Source organism: Schistocerca gregaria, chromosome 5 (assembly GCF_023897955.1).
Source record: "Schistocerca gregaria isolate iqSchGreg1 chromosome 5, iqSchGreg1.2, whole genome shotgun sequence".
NCBI classification, from domain to species: Eukaryota; Metazoa; Arthropoda; class Insecta; order Orthoptera; family Acrididae; genus Schistocerca; species Schistocerca gregaria.
This window is the reverse complement of record NC_064924.1, coordinates 667,438,689-667,456,059: the sequence shown is the minus strand read 5'-3', so window position 1 is coordinate 667,456,059 and position 17,371 is coordinate 667,438,689.

The window sequence follows — 17,371 nt, the reverse complement described above, 5'->3', positions numbered from 1 at the left end:
CAATTTCTAATAATTCTAGTTTTTGGCGCTTCTGAATGTTTATGGCATCATATCTCCAAAACTGTGTGTCGTACAATGATCTAGTTTTGTACGTATATCCAGTGGTATATGTGGACAGCTACACTCGAAAAAATATGTTGCGAATAGAGTTAGCAGTAATGAGGCAATAAAATAAAACGTCGTACCTGGTGCTGAAGTTTTACTGAATTGACAACGAAAATATAGTAGAAGATAAACTTTGTTCCTGTCATTATTCTGTACGTTGTGAGAGGCAAAATGTTTCGAATTGTTCTGAAATTATTTGTGAAGTTTATTGGAAGTCGCTAGTACTCATCCTGTAAAATACTGGACGAATATAGTCTGGGTAACTTGCGCACCATGAGTTAGGCTGCTTCAGAACACATACACAGTTTCTAACTCCAATACTTGACTTATTGTTTTAAAACTTTAACGTAAGATTATATCTTTCAATGCGTTAATGTCACATATCCACGGAAACGACAGCAAAGTCGTAAGCGTTAATCACAGGGAACGAGCTACGATGCATGCAGGCAGGCAGGGTCAGAGCACAACAGAGTTACATAAAAAGCCAGATGCTTCAAGTCACGTAGAAGAAATCTATTAGGTCTGCGGCACCCTAGGGACGCTAGCCACGCTTAAGAAATACCACTGGAAGCCGTAAATATCATTCAGTGCGAGAGTAAGACGGCGATAAGGGGGAGAGTCTGTGGAAGGAGCGCGTATTTCATGAAGAGTATAGCATGTCCAGGACATGAATTTACAACAGAAGCTTGCTTTACTCCACTCAGATTCTGAACAACGGTACGTAATGGAGGGGCTATGAGATGGTGAGGGCCCTTTAACATCACGCCAAGTTAGGGACTGGTGGAGGTGGAGGGGAAATTGATTGAAAATCGGATGCAGACGCTCGGAGGGGCGAATCAGGAGATAGTCATCGCAGTTGGAGCAAACAGGATTTGAAGATGGATGGGACAGGCAGATCCTCGTGAAAGTAGAGAGGTAACTGTATTGGCAGGACCAGCTTAAGTTATTAGCCAAGAAGGGCTCGTCAGAGTTATCTCCAGCGGTTCCCAATAGTAAATGGAGTTCTAGTTGGGCTTCTGAGGACTCCGGCGTTTCATGTCACGGGTGCAGACGTAGTTAGTGCTAACAGGTTCCTCTAATAGGCGGAAAGGTGCTAGTTAGTCACCGTCTCTACAACTTATTTGGAGTTAATGTATACTGGGTTGAAAGTATTCTCTGAATATAGTCAGAAGTTGTAAAACACCCAGCGTTCGTCATATAGTACAATTCCAGTTCCTACCTTTTGTAATAAGGGAATTTTAACAGCATAGTCAGGTCAAGACTCAGTTAGGCCACCCGACTATTCCCCTCTCTCCACAAACCCGTCGGCCAATCCCAGGCAACACTCACGATAGGGAGGCGACAATAACCACTCAGAATAATGAAAAACATATTTTTCCCTGAAAGCTGTTACACTGGCAGCTTGCCAACAGGGAACGGATGTTTGTATCCGTTTAGATGTACAGTGTGTCGTTGCAGGTGCTACAGATTAGCCTACACTGCAACTGTGGTGAGGCTGAACATTCTACACAACACCGCACTGGTATGTCACTAAGCTTTTCGGACTTAGTGAATAGTTCTTCAAAGTACGTAACCTTTTCTAAAATGCCGACTGGGTCCCTGCCAGGTTGGGAAACTGTCTCATTTCCCTCAAATGACATTGCACCAACTCTAGCTTTTTATTCAGTAAATGGCTTGAATCTAAACTGTTCCTCTAACCATTTCGAGAACTTGATTCTATTTCCATCCCTATAAGTTTGCCTGGCTAATATCTGCAACTGCCTAACAGTCAACTTTAGGAAAGAACCCATTTAGTAATGTAGTAACTATGAGAAGGCGCCAAACCCACGTAGGAGTATTTGTTGTCACTGGCTAGGCTTCACCATCTGAAAGACCGCTGCCCAAACGACAGATATTCAACACTGAAAAGTGGAAAGTTATTTGGCTCGTCTCTTTTCATTTTATTTTTCGATAAATAATTCGACAAGAAGGGAATTGATTTAGATAGGTTTTGACAGTATAAAAATTTAGACCGATTAGTGAGATTGTGTCCACTGACTTCGTCTCCTTTTTAACATTTTCTTTTTTAAAGTGGTTTTGGCTATTGTCGTTGCTTTTATGGCTAAGCTTCAGAATCGTTAAGTGCTGAGGATATAGGAATGGAGTCGCAGACATGCCAGTAACGGCTTCTTTTGAACTGGGGAACAAGGTCTTTCACAAAAACAAGGACACGGGAGCTTAGATATAGCGGGTCTCGTGTTGTTGGGGTGAAACTCGCCACGGCGAGCATCATGCTGGAGTCCCGCCTATTGTTTTGTTTATCTCATGTTTCCGTCCAGCACAGCTAAGATGCCGGCCGTGGTGGCCGAGCGGTTCCAGGCGCTTCAGTCCGGAACCGCGAGACCGCTACGGTCGCAGGTTCGAATCCTGCCTCGGACATGGATGTGTGTGATGTCCTTAGGTTAGTTAGGTTTAAGTAGTTCTAAGTTCTAGGGGACTGATGACCTCAGCTGTTAAGTCCCATAGTGCTCAGAGCCATTTGAACCATTTTTTGATTTTTCTTAGAGGAGATAGGAAATGGAGCTCAGAGTTTTCTTAATGTTTCGCCTCATCTTAGCGGAAGATTTTGTTAAACAAGCAATTATGCCATTGGTAGACAGATATAACGTTTTAGAGGACGGACGATCAAGTTTTTCTTGGTGGAAAGAAACAGGCAGTCAGTTCGTTACTGACTCAGAAAGGGCTTCATCATAGGGGTTGGGGCTGAACACATCGACTTTCCGCGGGTTGTGCTCCCAAAAGGAAGAGCCGACTGGGGTACAGTATTCAAGTCCTCGGAAGGACGACTCTAGCGTCATACTTCATATCACCCAGATTCAGTGACACCATTCTGCTCGTTTTTGTGACGTTGCTAGCATCTCAGGGTTTGGAACATGTGCTACCGCTTTCCTTTCGGAATTTGTCCTGTGGATATCCTGGATCCCAGAACCACAAACGATATTTACAAGGGGCGTTCAATAAGTAACGCAACACATTTTTCTCTCAACCCGTTTCGGTAGAAAAAAATGCTCTATTTGTTGTGCGACATAAGGGATATTCCTGCTTTAAGCCCTACAGTTTCAGGCAGGTGGTGGCGCTATATATAGCTTTCTAAATGGCGTCTGCAACAGACGTCCGTTCAAAGCTGAGAGTTGTCATTGAATTTCTTTTGGCCGAAAACCACAGTATCGCAGATATTCATAGGTGCTTGTAGAGTGTCTGCGAAGATCTTGTGATGAACAAAAGCATGGTGTGTCGTCGGGCGATGTTTTTCAGGAAATCATTAAGTGGTTCTCTGCAAACGGGCTCTCATTAAATTTTGACAAAACACACTACATATAGTTGTACACTGTAAATGGAATGACACCATTAATAAATATAGACTTCGATCAGAAATCGGTAGCTGAGGTAGAATATTCAAAATTTCTACGTGTATGCATTGATGAGGAGTTGAACTGGAAGAAACACGCTGAGGATCTGCTGAGACGTTTGAGTTCAGCTACTTATGTTATTAGGGTCATTGCAAATTTTGGCGATATACATCTCAGTAAATTACCTTACCACGCCTGTTTTCATTCTCTGCTTTTATATGGTATCATATTCTCATCATTCATTGCCTGCGACAACGTTCGATAAAAAATTTTTCAGGATCAGCCTAGTAACGCGCAAGCAATTCCGCACAGATGGTAATTCGTTACTCTTCATCGTCGTCTGTTTGGGGGGGGGGGGGGGTGAGGGGGGATAGGGAGGGGGGGGGGGAAGAACCCAGTGGGCACACACACACACACACACACACACACACAACGCATCATTGAGTAAAAGAGTGTTCATTGCACAAAAGCGTGTAATCAGAATAATTGCTGGAGTTCATCCAAGATCATCCTGCAGACACTTATTTAAAGAGCTAGAGATCTTCACTGTAGCCTCACAATGTATATATTCACTTATGAAATTTGTTATTAACAATCCGAACGAATTCAAAAGTAACAGCAGTGTACGTGGCTACAACACGAGGAGGAAGGATGATCTTCACTACTCAAGATTAAATCTAACTTTGGCTCAGAAGGGGCCACAAAAATCTTTGGTCACTTACCTAATAGCATGAATAGTCTGACAGATACCCTTACAGCATTTGAAAGGAAATTAAAAGAATTTCTAAATGGCAGCTCCTTCTATTCATTAGATGAATTTTTGTATATAGTAAGTGGGTAATTTCCCCAACCCCCACAAAAAAATTAAAAATATTCAGTGTCATGTAATATTTTGTGTAATGTAATACCTTAGTTAGACACCTTTTATTAACCTGACACTTTCCACATAATTAAGAAGTATCGTATTCATGATCTATGGAACAAGTACTAATCTAATCTAATGGCAACAAGGTGGTGCAAACCAGTCCGACCCCTGCGTGCCTGCCTTTCGCGCACAGCTCTGACTCCAGCAATGTTAGGAGGTGCGTTACTGTCATTCGAGGTCATCGATGGATCACAATCAAAGACCTCGCTGTACAACCAGACGTCGTTGCTGGCAGTGCTGACAGACTCGTCCAGCAGTTGGTGAACTAAAAGGTGTGTTCCCGCTGGGTTCGTCCCTCCCCCCCCCCCCCCCCCCCCACCCCCTTACAGAAGACGATGAAGAGTAGCGAATTACCATCTGTGCGGAATTTCTTGCGCGTTACTAAGCTGATCGTGAAAATTTTTTGTCCATCGTCGTCGCAGGCGATGAAACATGGATGCATCACTTAGAGCCTGAAACAAAGCGGCAATCCCTGAAGTGGTGTCACACCAAGTCTTATCCGAAGAAGAAGTTCAGAGGGTAAAGTCGCGGCGACAGTCTTCTGAGACTCTGAAGGAGTTATTGTGTTTGATGTCCTCACTCATCGTGCAACGATCAACTCTGAAGTGTACTGTGCTACCTTCAGGAATCTGAAGAAACTGCTTCAACGGGCTCGTCGCCACGGAAATGCGAACGCACCTCTCCTTGTACATGTCAACGTAAGCCCGCAAATAACGCTGCGCACTCGAGAGTAACTCACAAAACTTTCGTTTGGCTGTTTTTCCTCATCCCCCGCTACAGCCCGGATCTCACTCCTTCTGAATCCCATGTGTTTGGCCCAATGGAGGATGCACCTTGCGGAAAGCAGTACGTGGATGAAGGGGGAGTTATTGGTGCAACAAGACGGTATCTGCGACGCCGACCAGCAGAGTGCATGCACGGATACAGGTCTTCCCAGTTCTGTGTCTTAAGGCTGTCGCTTCGAACGGAGGTTATGTTGAATAATACTGCTCTGTAGATACAATAGTGGGGAGTGACATGGTGTACTGGAATCCTGCATAAAATCAACGGGAAGAAGGAAGGAAGGAAGGAAGGAAGGAAGGAAGAAAGATTGGCTTTAACGACCTGTCGTCATCGAGGTCATTAGAGACGGAGCACAAGCTCGGATTGTGTCAAGGATAGGGAAGGAAACCGTCCTTGCCATTTCAAAGGAACCGTCCCTGCATTCGCCGGGAGTGATGTAGGGGAATCATGGGAAACATCAATCCGGATGGCCGGAAGCGGATTTTGACTGTTGTCCTCCCGAATGCGAGTCCAGTGTGCTAACCACTGCACCACCTCGCTCGCTCAGATTCAACGGGCTTTCAGGAAAAAAAGGGGGGCTGTATTTCTTACTGGAGGCCGCTCGTACATTCTTACTTCGGGAACATTACCTTCTCTTCACACCGCTCCATTGCTCACGAAACTCGACAGGAATTACACAAACAGACAAGACAACAGACGAAAGGTTCGACACTTGTAGCACCGTAACGGAGAGGATGCGAAATGCCTTTCTTTATCCACTGAAGGTTCGAGAAACGACGAACCTCGAGCGAACGCAAGTGAATGCGCGACCAGCGCGATCGAATGCCGTTTGCTAGCGCGCGGCTAGCGTTGACACCAGAGAGAATTCCGCTGCACTGTTGCACGCACGCCTGTGCTGTTTTCAGGGTAAAGTGGATTTGTTTGGAACGTGTAGCTCGCCTGTGCTCTGAGCCTTTCCCACGTCCACTGCAGCTGGACAGAGGGGAGCCGCCCCCGGCAGCGGCTGCGATCCGGCCCGGACTGTAGTCGCGTTGTGTGTGGAGGCGACCGCCGCTGAGCGCGCTGCGTGCTCCACGGAAGTCGCCCGGCCTCTCGCATTACAGGCAATCGCGCGGTAACTGCCCCTACCGTATCATTAGCCGGCATCCAGCCTCGGCCATCAGCCACTACCGGCTGGGGCGCCTCCCTGCCCATTTCCGTGCTTTTACCTCGGCGCTCTGTCTGGCCGTCCGGGCGGTGTTCCGCTAACCACCGTGATGCGGGGGGACGGCTACGAAATCCGCACCCCAAGCTCGGCCGCTATCCTCTTCTTTATGGACAAAAAACCGCTAGAAATAAGAGTTGCTCTTAAGGCAATGAGAAACGTCAGCCATAGCGACATACATTCTTGACATACAGGGTCTTCGGAAATTCCCGTTACAAACTTATAGGACTTGTAGAAAGGAGGAACCCATGTACAGAAATGTACCGTTTCCGTTACACGACGGTTTCAACTTAAATGCGTAACACGTCCACGTCTGCTGGCGGACAGAGAAAAAGTCTGAGTTATTTTAAACAGGATGACATGTACTACGTCATACGGCCACCTGACGTCACATAACGTCTGCCTTGCTGCGAGACCTATTCAGTGCGTCCCCGATACAGTAAACATGGTTCGGTACACGTTTTCGCAATACACATACATGTTCCTTGCGTATGGCCAAGATCGAGGTAACGGAAGAGCTGCACGTCGGCTGTATCACGGAAGTTTTCCGTAACGTAGCACGCCATCGCACAAAGTTTTAGCCCAAGTTACGCGGCGTCTCAGAGACACAGGTACCTTCACCGTGAGGAGGCAGGACCGTGGTGTTCCATGGCAACGCCGCATGCCTGAATTTGAAGATGCATTACGTCACGTTGAACAGAACCAGTTAACGGTTATTCGAACAATTGATGGTGCGAGGGGTGTTGGTCACAGTATCGTCTGGGACGTTCTGCGCGAGTAACAAATACATCCGTAGCACTTACAAACGGTACACGCTGTGGGCCCAGCCGATTTTTCGCAGCGCGTTGCCTACTGCGCGTGTTTCCCGTACCTCTGCGTCGACACACCCCTGTGTCCACGTCAAGCTCTGTTCACAGAGATATCTGAGTTCGCGAAACAGCCGTGTCTGGGCCCCTCGTGCCATGAATGTTCAGGGATTGCAGCACCAGCTTGCTACTAACGTGTGGGTAGGAATTCTGAACGGTCATGTGATTTGAATTAATTCCTTCCACTCAAGCTAACTGCTGCTACATACTTGATCTTCCTACAAAACGTATCGAACACGTTCTTGGAAGTTGTGCCACGGAATTTCCGTTAGTAAACGTCGTTGCAGCATGATGGTGCTAAGGACACTGTATTAGCTTTGGGTGGAAGCCGGCGACCCTCATGTCATGGTCTTGACGCCCGCTGGCGGGGAGGGGATGCCCCTTCGGTAGCTCTGTTTTCGGAGATGGCGGTGACCAAGAAGTGGGTGTTGCATTCACTCGCCGTTTTGGGGAGTTGTCGATCCCTACCAGATTATTGCCCGCGTTATGCCCTCAGGTGGACCGCGATGTCGGATGCCGTGTAATCGTCCTCAACGCTGAACTGCCCCTCCAGTACAGTAGGTCATGGGAACCATGCGACGCTGTTTATTGCAGCTTCCGCCTTGGACGGAAGTTGTGTTGGTAGACCCTCAGTCTACCTATCAGTACTGGCTGGAGTGCTGACATCAGCATTGGATGCAGGACTCAGTCGGTTGTGGCTTCAGTTCGCTGACCGTCTCGTAGGTCAGCAAGTGCAAGACCAACACTAGAACAACCTCATACACAAGATGTTTCCACACCATAACAAGAGAAGACAGAAACGCCATCAATCCAACTGATCGAGAGGCAAAAGTTACTGATGGTGGAATATTTTATGGCGCCAATGACAGGTTCTCCTCTACGTCGTCATTCGTAATGATCGAATTGATTCTGCTCTTACCGATTGGTCAGCGGTCTTCGCTTCCGCTACATTCGCTTAACGAATTTGTTACCGGGTCTTCACTGCTTACTCATACCCTCGCTAGTCGTCTTTACGTTTTACGTAGTCTCTCTTGTGTGACGTTACGGCACTGTTCTAACCAGTTTCGACTGAGTTGCTGGTAGTCTTCAAGAGTGGCGTGGTGACTAACCGAGTAACAGTGTTGAAAAGTATCCGCTTTTCGGCTGGCGACATTTTCGCGTGGTTGAGTAGCGCCGGCAGACAGAAAATCTAAAAAAATTTGATCTTACGTTCCCTTACTCAATTTGCGGCGTGACAATTCCTTTAATAATTTGGCCACTGTGCGCAATGGAATACATTGTCACATTCGAGTAACACTTTACTGTATTCCTGATTATTTTTATTAAATAAGAGTCGCCTTTCCATGAGAGAAGTTCTAGAAATTAGACGGCTCATGAATGGAAAAGGATTCCACAATTACCACTTTTAATCAAATTCAAGACTAACACGGAATCTTATTGTGATCTGACCCCATTAAAGACACAAATGCAGAAAACTAACATAAAAGATTAACGCTCATTATGTGGCACTTCGAGTGACATCTTTTGGTAGATTAATAGGATAACACACTCAGGGTTCCATATATGCACAGCTAGCATTTTAAAATGAGCAGGAGCCACGCGGGATTAGCCGAGCTGTCTATGACGCTCTAGTCATGGACTGTGCGGCTCGTGACCTTAGCAGTTAAGTCCCGTAAGGTTTCACACACATTTGATTTTTAAAAAATTAGCAGGAGAAATAACCCAATGAAGTCCACAGCCAAGATGCACATTAAACTACGGAAATGAGAGCTGCTCATAGGTTCAAATGGCTCTGAGCACTATGGGACTCAACTGCTGTGGCCATTAGTCCCCTAGAACTTAGAACTACTTAAACCTAACTAACCTAAGGACATCACACACATCCATGCCCGAGGCAGGATTCGAACCTGCGACCGTAGCAGTCGCACGGTTCCGGACTGCGCGCCTAGAACCGCGAGACCACCGCGGCCGGCGAGCTGCTCATAGTATGAGCTCTGAGATATGCTTAATAACTCATGCTGTAGCAAAAGGGCGACACTTACATCTTCAAATAGCACAGTCGGTTCGGGACGAGAGCGAAGAAGCGTTTAATCAGAATTTCAGGAAACAAATCATCACAATGTCAGGAAGCAAGTGACCGCAAGTCAAAGTTCTCAGTGCATACTCCATTGAGGGGGGCGGGAGGTGCGCAGTAGCGATTCTGATCAAACTAAATTGTCTCAAAGACTGCAAACTGAGGAAAATGCAAGAAAATTTTCCCCAATATTGTGTGCAAATACACATAAACAGTAGCTAATGTTGGTTCTGCGTTTGAGCGATCTTTTATTATTGGTTGATGGTATGTACACATTGTCTATGAAGTGTAATGGAACGGATCAATAGCACATCTTTCTCTACGTATAGCTCTTGTCGATACGTTCAAATAAATAGATTCTTCAATGCACACCTTAAATTTACAATACGATACACGCAGATCTGAAACTGTAATTCGCTTTCCCTAATTCTAACGAAACATTGAAAATAATTTGTACACTTACCTACTGAATATGTGTTTGAACAAGGATTTAACATCAATAATATCAATTTCAATATTACTCAAAAAACTTAATTTTTTCTCAGAAATGGGATTTATCCGAAAATTTAATTATTCAGTTTTATTTCCATTCGAAATCGTCAAGACTAAAATTGTTAATTATAAACCTTACAAAAGTAACTTCGAAGAATAGATTGCCGCTAAGAAACTCATTTGTTATGTAAAAGAATTTCTTTGGTAGATGTATTATCTTGGTTCTCCTGAGTCAGTTGGAAGCTAGCGGGAAGTTGTTTTACTACGTTTGTCATGTGATATTCTGGGTCTCAGACACATTTGATGGTTGAAATTGTGATGTCACATGATGAAAAAATTAAATTCTCTTACAAAATATTAAGTATCTGCAACAAATTACTTCAATGAACGTATTTCAAACCAAAACTTGACTATCACCCTGCTAACAGAAATATACCTCTACTTGTTAACCTAATAAAGACAGTGAAACACATTGAATAAAGACAATAAGTAATGAAAATTACTTAATTAATTTTTATCACAATGCCTAATTTGTGAATAATTCATCTTCTGCTCGTATCTGTATTCAGTCGTCGGCCGGGATGGCCGAGCGGTTCTAGGCGCTACAGTCTGGAACCGCGCGACCGCTACGGTCGCAGGTTCGAATCCGTGCCGGAGGCAGGATTCGAACCTGCGACCGTAGCGGTCGCGCGGTTCCAAACTGAAGCGTCTAGAACCGCTGGGCTACAGCGGCTGGCCATTTATTAGGTTTGCAACAAAAATTAAGTATTGTGTACACGGGTGAAGAGGTCTGAAGGGGAAGGCAATATAAAGAGTTGGCTGAACAGATCTACTGCTGAAATGAGCTGAGAAATTTCTCTTGTTTCATGTGAACGGAAAAGCAGGATTCTTGTTGACATCCATTCTGAACAACTGTTTGCTACATTTGAAGTTGGTACTTGGAAGGATAAGGCACCTTTGCACTCCTGCGTCGGGGATTAACTTGCTGAAATCGCTACTTCAGAATATTCTGAGTACGCCCCGACAACCGCTCCAGAACGCCATCTAACTTAAGCAACGCCTCTCTGTTAGAAGTTACAGTAGATATGGGATCTCCCAGAAACCACAGTTTCGTATGAGAACCTGTAAGTAGGTTGTTTAGGTTTTTTTATTGGTAACGCCACCGCCACGTAGCGCTCTGTATAAAAATCACTGGCTGTGCCGTGTGCAGTCTGTGGCTGGTTTGCATTCTTGTCTGCCATTGTAGTGTTGGGCAGCGGCAGCTGGATGCTTACAGAGCGTAGCGTTGCGCAGTTGGAAGTGAGCCGCCAGCAGTGGTGGACGTGGGGAGAGAGATGGCGGAGTTTTGACATTTGTAAGACTGGATGTCATGAACTATCATATATATTATGACTATTAAGGTAAATACATTGTCTGTTCTGTATTAAAATATTTCATTTGCTAACTATACCTATCAGTAGTTAGTGCTTTCAGTAGTTTGAATCTTTTATTTAGCTGGCAGTAGTGGCGCCCGCTGTATTGCAGTAGCTTGAGTAACGAAGATTTTTGTGAGGTAAGTGATTTGTGAAACGTATAGGTTAATGTTAATCAGGGCCATTCTTTCGTAGGGAATTTTGGAAGTCAGATTGCGTTGCGCTAAAAATATTGTGTCTCAGTTTAAGTACATTCGTGTAGAATTTTTCTAAGGGGACGTTTCATAAACCTTTCGGCCACCACCCAACATTCAGTACTGGCCATTATTATTTACGAAATAATTGTATCTGAACTGAACAGGATGCTGAAGCGGTCTTTATCAGTCATGCTAGGGTGTTGTAACGCATGTCAAAAATATATTTCATAATGGTCAGTAATTTAGGAATCGATAACTGTTGAAATAAGAAGGGAGTAACGAAATCATTAATAGATATATTCTCCCATTAGGGTACACGATGGGGCGCGCCCAGGGTAGAAAGACGGACAATTAGCCAGACAGAGTCGGAATATGTCGTTTTGCATCGTCACATAGTCTGAGAGCAATAGAGAGAGAGAGAGAGAGAGAGAGAGAGAGAGAGAGAGAGAGAGAGAGAGAGTGGAGAGGAGAGGATGTCGGTAATGTTGAGCTGCGAGGCAGGGCCAGAGAGGCTGTCTGAAGCTCTGGCAGCGTCTCGTAGCCAACATGTGATTTTTGTCCCACTTTTGCTGTCGGCTGTGTACATGAATATTGTGATCAGTATTTAAGAAAATAATATTTAAGTTAACAGTACAAATTCCAAGTATCCCTACACTGGCTATGCAACCTACACAGTGCAAATTTAAATTCCAACTTGCACCAGTTAAAGAGAGCAAAGACTGTAATTACTAAATAAATTAGTTAAAATATTAGCTTCAGCTGAACAGATCAAGCTTTAAAAGGGGTAAATGTTATTGAGAATGAAATATACAGGCTGTCTCGGTCGGGCACACAGTTTTAATCTGCCAGGAAAGCTTCATACAGGCTGCATGTTTCAGTTTTTGCTAATGTACAGAGATCATGAATGAACTTTCAGTGCAGCAAATAAGTTACATTAGTAAGCGTTAATTAAAATAAGTGTTAACTAACACGATGGCGAAGAAGAAAAAACTACTCTTTTTTCATATCACAATTTCACACCAAATACTCAAAATTCTTGTCTCTTTTACCGTTACAAAACTGACACTGTGAAAGAAACGACCTGTATAGGCTTCAGAGGTGGCTACCCAATCTAGCTACATCTCACACTTGAGCACTGACAGAACAGACAAAACGCTAATGACAGGATGTAGCAAAAAATGGTTCAAATAGCTCTGAACACTGTGGTACTTAACATCTGAGGTCATCAGTCCCCTAGAACTTAGAACTACTTAAACCTAACTAACCTAAGGACATCACACACATCCATGCCCGAGGCAGGATTGGAACCTGTGACCGTAGCGGTCGCGCGCTTCTACACTGAAGCTCCTAGAACCGTTCGGCCACTGCGGCCGGGCAGGATGTAGCCATTTCACTGAGAATCGTAAGGTCAGATAGGACAGCGATTTAAGAAGCAGTACTAAGTGTCTATGCTTGTTCTTTCTTTATTGGGATTCTATATCTATAGGTGTAAAAGCCAGACAATGCGCGTTTCGGGAGCAGACAAGAACGATGGAGCAAAAGGCTATGGTGACGGTCGCTCGCTTGGGACGCACACAGCGGTGTCTTTTCAGAGTTGGGCCGTGAACTCACACCAAGTAGAAAGCAGAAAGACGGACTTTATTGCTGGCAGAAGGCCAGGTGCTGGATTCTAGCCAATCCTGGCATAGGACAATGCTATCGGACGGAGCTAGGGTGTTGAAATAAGAACCCCCGCTGCTTCCGCAAGCCCAAAGCATAGAACATCCGCAGGTAGACGAGAGAAACACCCTGGTGTCGTGAAGGAATTAAGAGAAACATTGTAAATTGACTCGATTGGCCAACGTTGATGGCAAAGCGAGAGATGGGATAGAAAATTTGAGGGGGTGCGGAAAGCTATAGATTATCGCGTAGGAGAGCGTTTGTTAGAGAGGTTAGCATATGATATGGGAATTGAAATAGAACGTGGAGGGGAGGGGGGAGGTTGGGATTTCAAACACTTAGTCAACATGCCTCCGTTTCCAACAACTCTGGGTGAACTACGACGCAGCGTAGCAACGGCAAAGAATGCAGACGTGCAGCCCTGCTGCTACGGTCGCAGGTTCGAATCCTGCCTCCGGCATGGATGTGTGTGTTGTCCTTAGATTAGTTAGGTTTAAGTAGTTCTAAGTTGTAGGGGACTTATGACCTCAGACGTTAAGTCCCATAGTGCTCAGAGCCATTTTACACAGAGTGCGCGGAGGAACTTGCCCCCCTTCTTGCAGCGGTGTACCATAGGTCTCTAGAAGACCGTAGCGTTCCAAAGGTTTGGAAAAGAGAACAGGTCATCCCCGTTTTCAAGAAGGCACGTCGAACAGATGTGCAGAACTATAGACCTACATTTCTAACGTCGATCAGTTGTAGAATTTTGAAACACGTATTGTGTTCGAGTATAATGACTTTTCTGTAGACTAGAAATCTACTCTGTAGGAATCAGCATGGGTTTCGAAAAAGACAACCGTGTGAAACCCAGCTCGTGCTATTCGTCCACGAGACTCAGAGGGCCATAGACACGGGTTCACAGGTAGATGCCGTGTTTCTTGACTTCCGCAAGGCGTTCGATAGTTTCCCACAGTCGTTTAATGAACAAAGAGCATATGGACTATCAGACCAATTATGTGATTGGATTGAAGAGTTCCTAGATAACAGAATGCAGCATGTGTTCCGAAGTAAAAGTGATTTCAGGTGTACCGCAGGGGATTGTCGTAGGACCGTTGCTGTTCACAATATACATAAATGACCTTGTGGATGACATCGGAAGTTCACTGAGGCTTTTTGCGGATGATGTTGTGGTGTATCGAGAGGTTGCAACAATGGAAAATTGTACTGAAATGCAGGAGGATCTGCAGCGAATTGACGCATGGTGCACGGAATGGCAATTGAATCTGCCAAGTGTAATGTGCTGCGAATACATAGAAAGAAAGATCCCTTATCATTTAGCTAAAATATAGCAGGTCAGCAAAAGGAAGCACTTAATTCCATAAATTGTCTGGGAATACTCATTAGGAGTGATTTCAAATGGAATGATCATATAAAGCTGATCGTCGGTAAAGCAGATGCCAGACTGAGATTCATTGGAAGAATCCTAAGGAAATGGAATCCGAAAACGAAGGAAGTAGGTTAAAGTACGCTTGTCCGCCCACTGCTTGAATACTGCTCAGCAGTGTGGGATCTGTACCAGACGGGGTTGATAGAAGAGATAGAGAAGATCCAACGGAGAGCAGCGCGCTTCGTTACAGGATCATTTACTAATCGCGAAAGCGTTACGTAGATAGATAAACTCCAGCGGAAGACTCTGCAGGAGAGACGCTCAGTAGCTCGGTACGGGGTTTTGTTAAAGTTTCGAGAACATACCTTCACCGAAGAGTCAAGCAGTATATTGCTCCCTCCTACGTATATCTCGCGAAGAGACCATGAGGATAAAATCAGAGAGATTAGAGCTCACACAGCGGCATACCTACAATCCTTCTTTCCACGAACAATACGGGACTGGAATAGAAGGGAGAACCGATAGAGGTACTCAGGGTACCCTCCGCCACACACCGTCAGGTGGCTTGCGAAGTATGGATGTAAATGTAGACGTAGATTTTTGAACATTATTGTGGGCCACCTGCATCGATCCAGTCTTGAAGTCTCCCCCTATGGCAATGACCTCTTTCAGCAGGATAACTGTCCGTGTTGAAAGATCAGAATCGTGGTTCACTGGTTTGAGGGGCATTATAACGAACTCGCATTGATGTCTTGGCTAGCAAAGTCTGTGATCTGTAACCACTGGAACACATTTCGGGCGCCAGATGCGTCGCTGCAAACCACCACACCGTAATTTTCGGGAACTGCGTGATCTGCGCGCGGACATCTGGCGCCTCATACTTCTGGAATCCTGTCGAGGTCTTGGAGAATCCATGCCAAGCTGAAGCTCTGTTGTAATTTGTTTTCAGAGTGGAACAACACGCTGTCAAATAGGTCATACTGTTTTGGCTGCCATCGTGTCAGGGAGACGGCGTATAGGATGCTGGTACCACGGGGTATTGAACACTGATCGAGTGTATGGGGTCTCCCACCAGGTCTGATTAAAGTAGCATATCGAAGCAATTCAGAGGCGTTCTGGTAGATTTACACTGAAGCACCAAAGAAACTGGCATTGAAGTACAGAGACATGTAAACGGACAGAATACGGCGCTGTGGTCGGAAACGTCTATATAAAACAACTAGTGTCAGGTGCAGTTGTTAAATCGGTTACTGTTCCTGCAATGGCGGGTTGTTAAGGTTTAAAAGAGTTCGAACGTGTTTTATAGTCGGCGCATGAGCGAGGGAACGAAGCATCTTCGAGGTAGCGATTAATTGGGGATTTTCCCGTACGACCAATTCACGAGTGTTCCGTGAATGTCTGGAATCAAGTGAAACATTAAATCTCCGACATCGCTGGGACCAGAAAAAGATCGTGCAAGAACGGGACCAACGACAACATCGTTCAACGTTACAGAAGAGCAACCGTTTCGTATTTTGCTGCAGATTTCAATGTTCGGTCATCAAGTGTCAGCGTTCGAAGCACTCAACGAAACATTATTGACATGTGCTTTCGGAGTCGAAGGCCCATTCGTGTACCACTGATGACTGCACGAAACAAAGCTTTGCGCCTCACCAGGGTCCGTCCACAACGACACTGGACTGTTGAGACTGGAAACATGTTGCCTGGTCGGACGAGTCTCGTTTCAAACTGTATCGAGCGGATGGACGTGTACGGATACGGAGACAATCTCATGAATCCATGGTCCCTGCATGTCAGCAGGGGACTCGTTAACCTTCTACAGGCTCCTTAATAATGTGGGGCGTGTGCAGTAAGAGTGATATGGGACCTCTGATACGTCTAGATACTATTCTGACACGTGATACGTACGTAAGAATTCTGTCTGATCACCTGTAAGGTGTCAGGGAAATCAAACACCTTCCATGAAAACCCTGACATGTTAAGCAAATCCAGTAGTATGTCATATAGCTCCGAATAAATCGTGACATTAAATTAACCAAAGTAATACGAGTAACGAGTGAGCAAATGGAATACCACAGACTAACACAATAATGCATAAACGCATGTCGTACCTTCCCACCGTGAGACAGACGCAGTTCCGAGGGGAGAAACGAGAAGCCGAGAGCAGAACCGTGCTAAGCTAGAAGGCCCTACGATAAGGTACGGACTGGACACCCACGTCGCCAGCCTACAGCTAAGACTACCACCCGCAAGTTTTAGTGTGAGACTTTTCGCGTCTTTGTTACGTCAAGGGCCACCCCCCAGCCCTTGTTAAAAGATAGAGTCCACCAGAAGAACAGTATAGATCTTACGATAACGCTAAAAGGACAACACCAGCTGCAGGTTTTAGCGTGAGACTTTTTCGCATCTCTGTTACGTTGCAAACTTTAAAAACATTGCCCCACCACGAAAAGTATAACGCTTCTCATTGGATAGACAGAATCTTTGTAGGCGGAGCTTAAGGTTAACACTGAGACCCTGATTGGTCAGATTAAAACTCAGCCAGATAGTTTTTTTTAAACTAACTTCGGTAAATTGTAGTAAGGAGAAGTTAGCGAAGTGTTGGTTCCGAGACGGCGAGCTGGATGGCTGCTGCGCCGGCCGCTGCCGCCCTGACGCTGGTTAAACACCGACAAGGTAATGAACGCACGCGATGCCGCATTTTTGAGCGCATAAGCCTTCACTCAGAACTGCAGAAGTCTCATCTGTGATACCCTCTTTTTTGCGTAATACTAGTGCCGATCGTTAATTAAAACTCATGGTGTTCACATTTGCCACTTGAAGAACAGACCTGAAACGCGATGATTTTTCTGTTGTATAGTTATTGAGAAGCCACATCAGCCACTGTAATTTACGACAA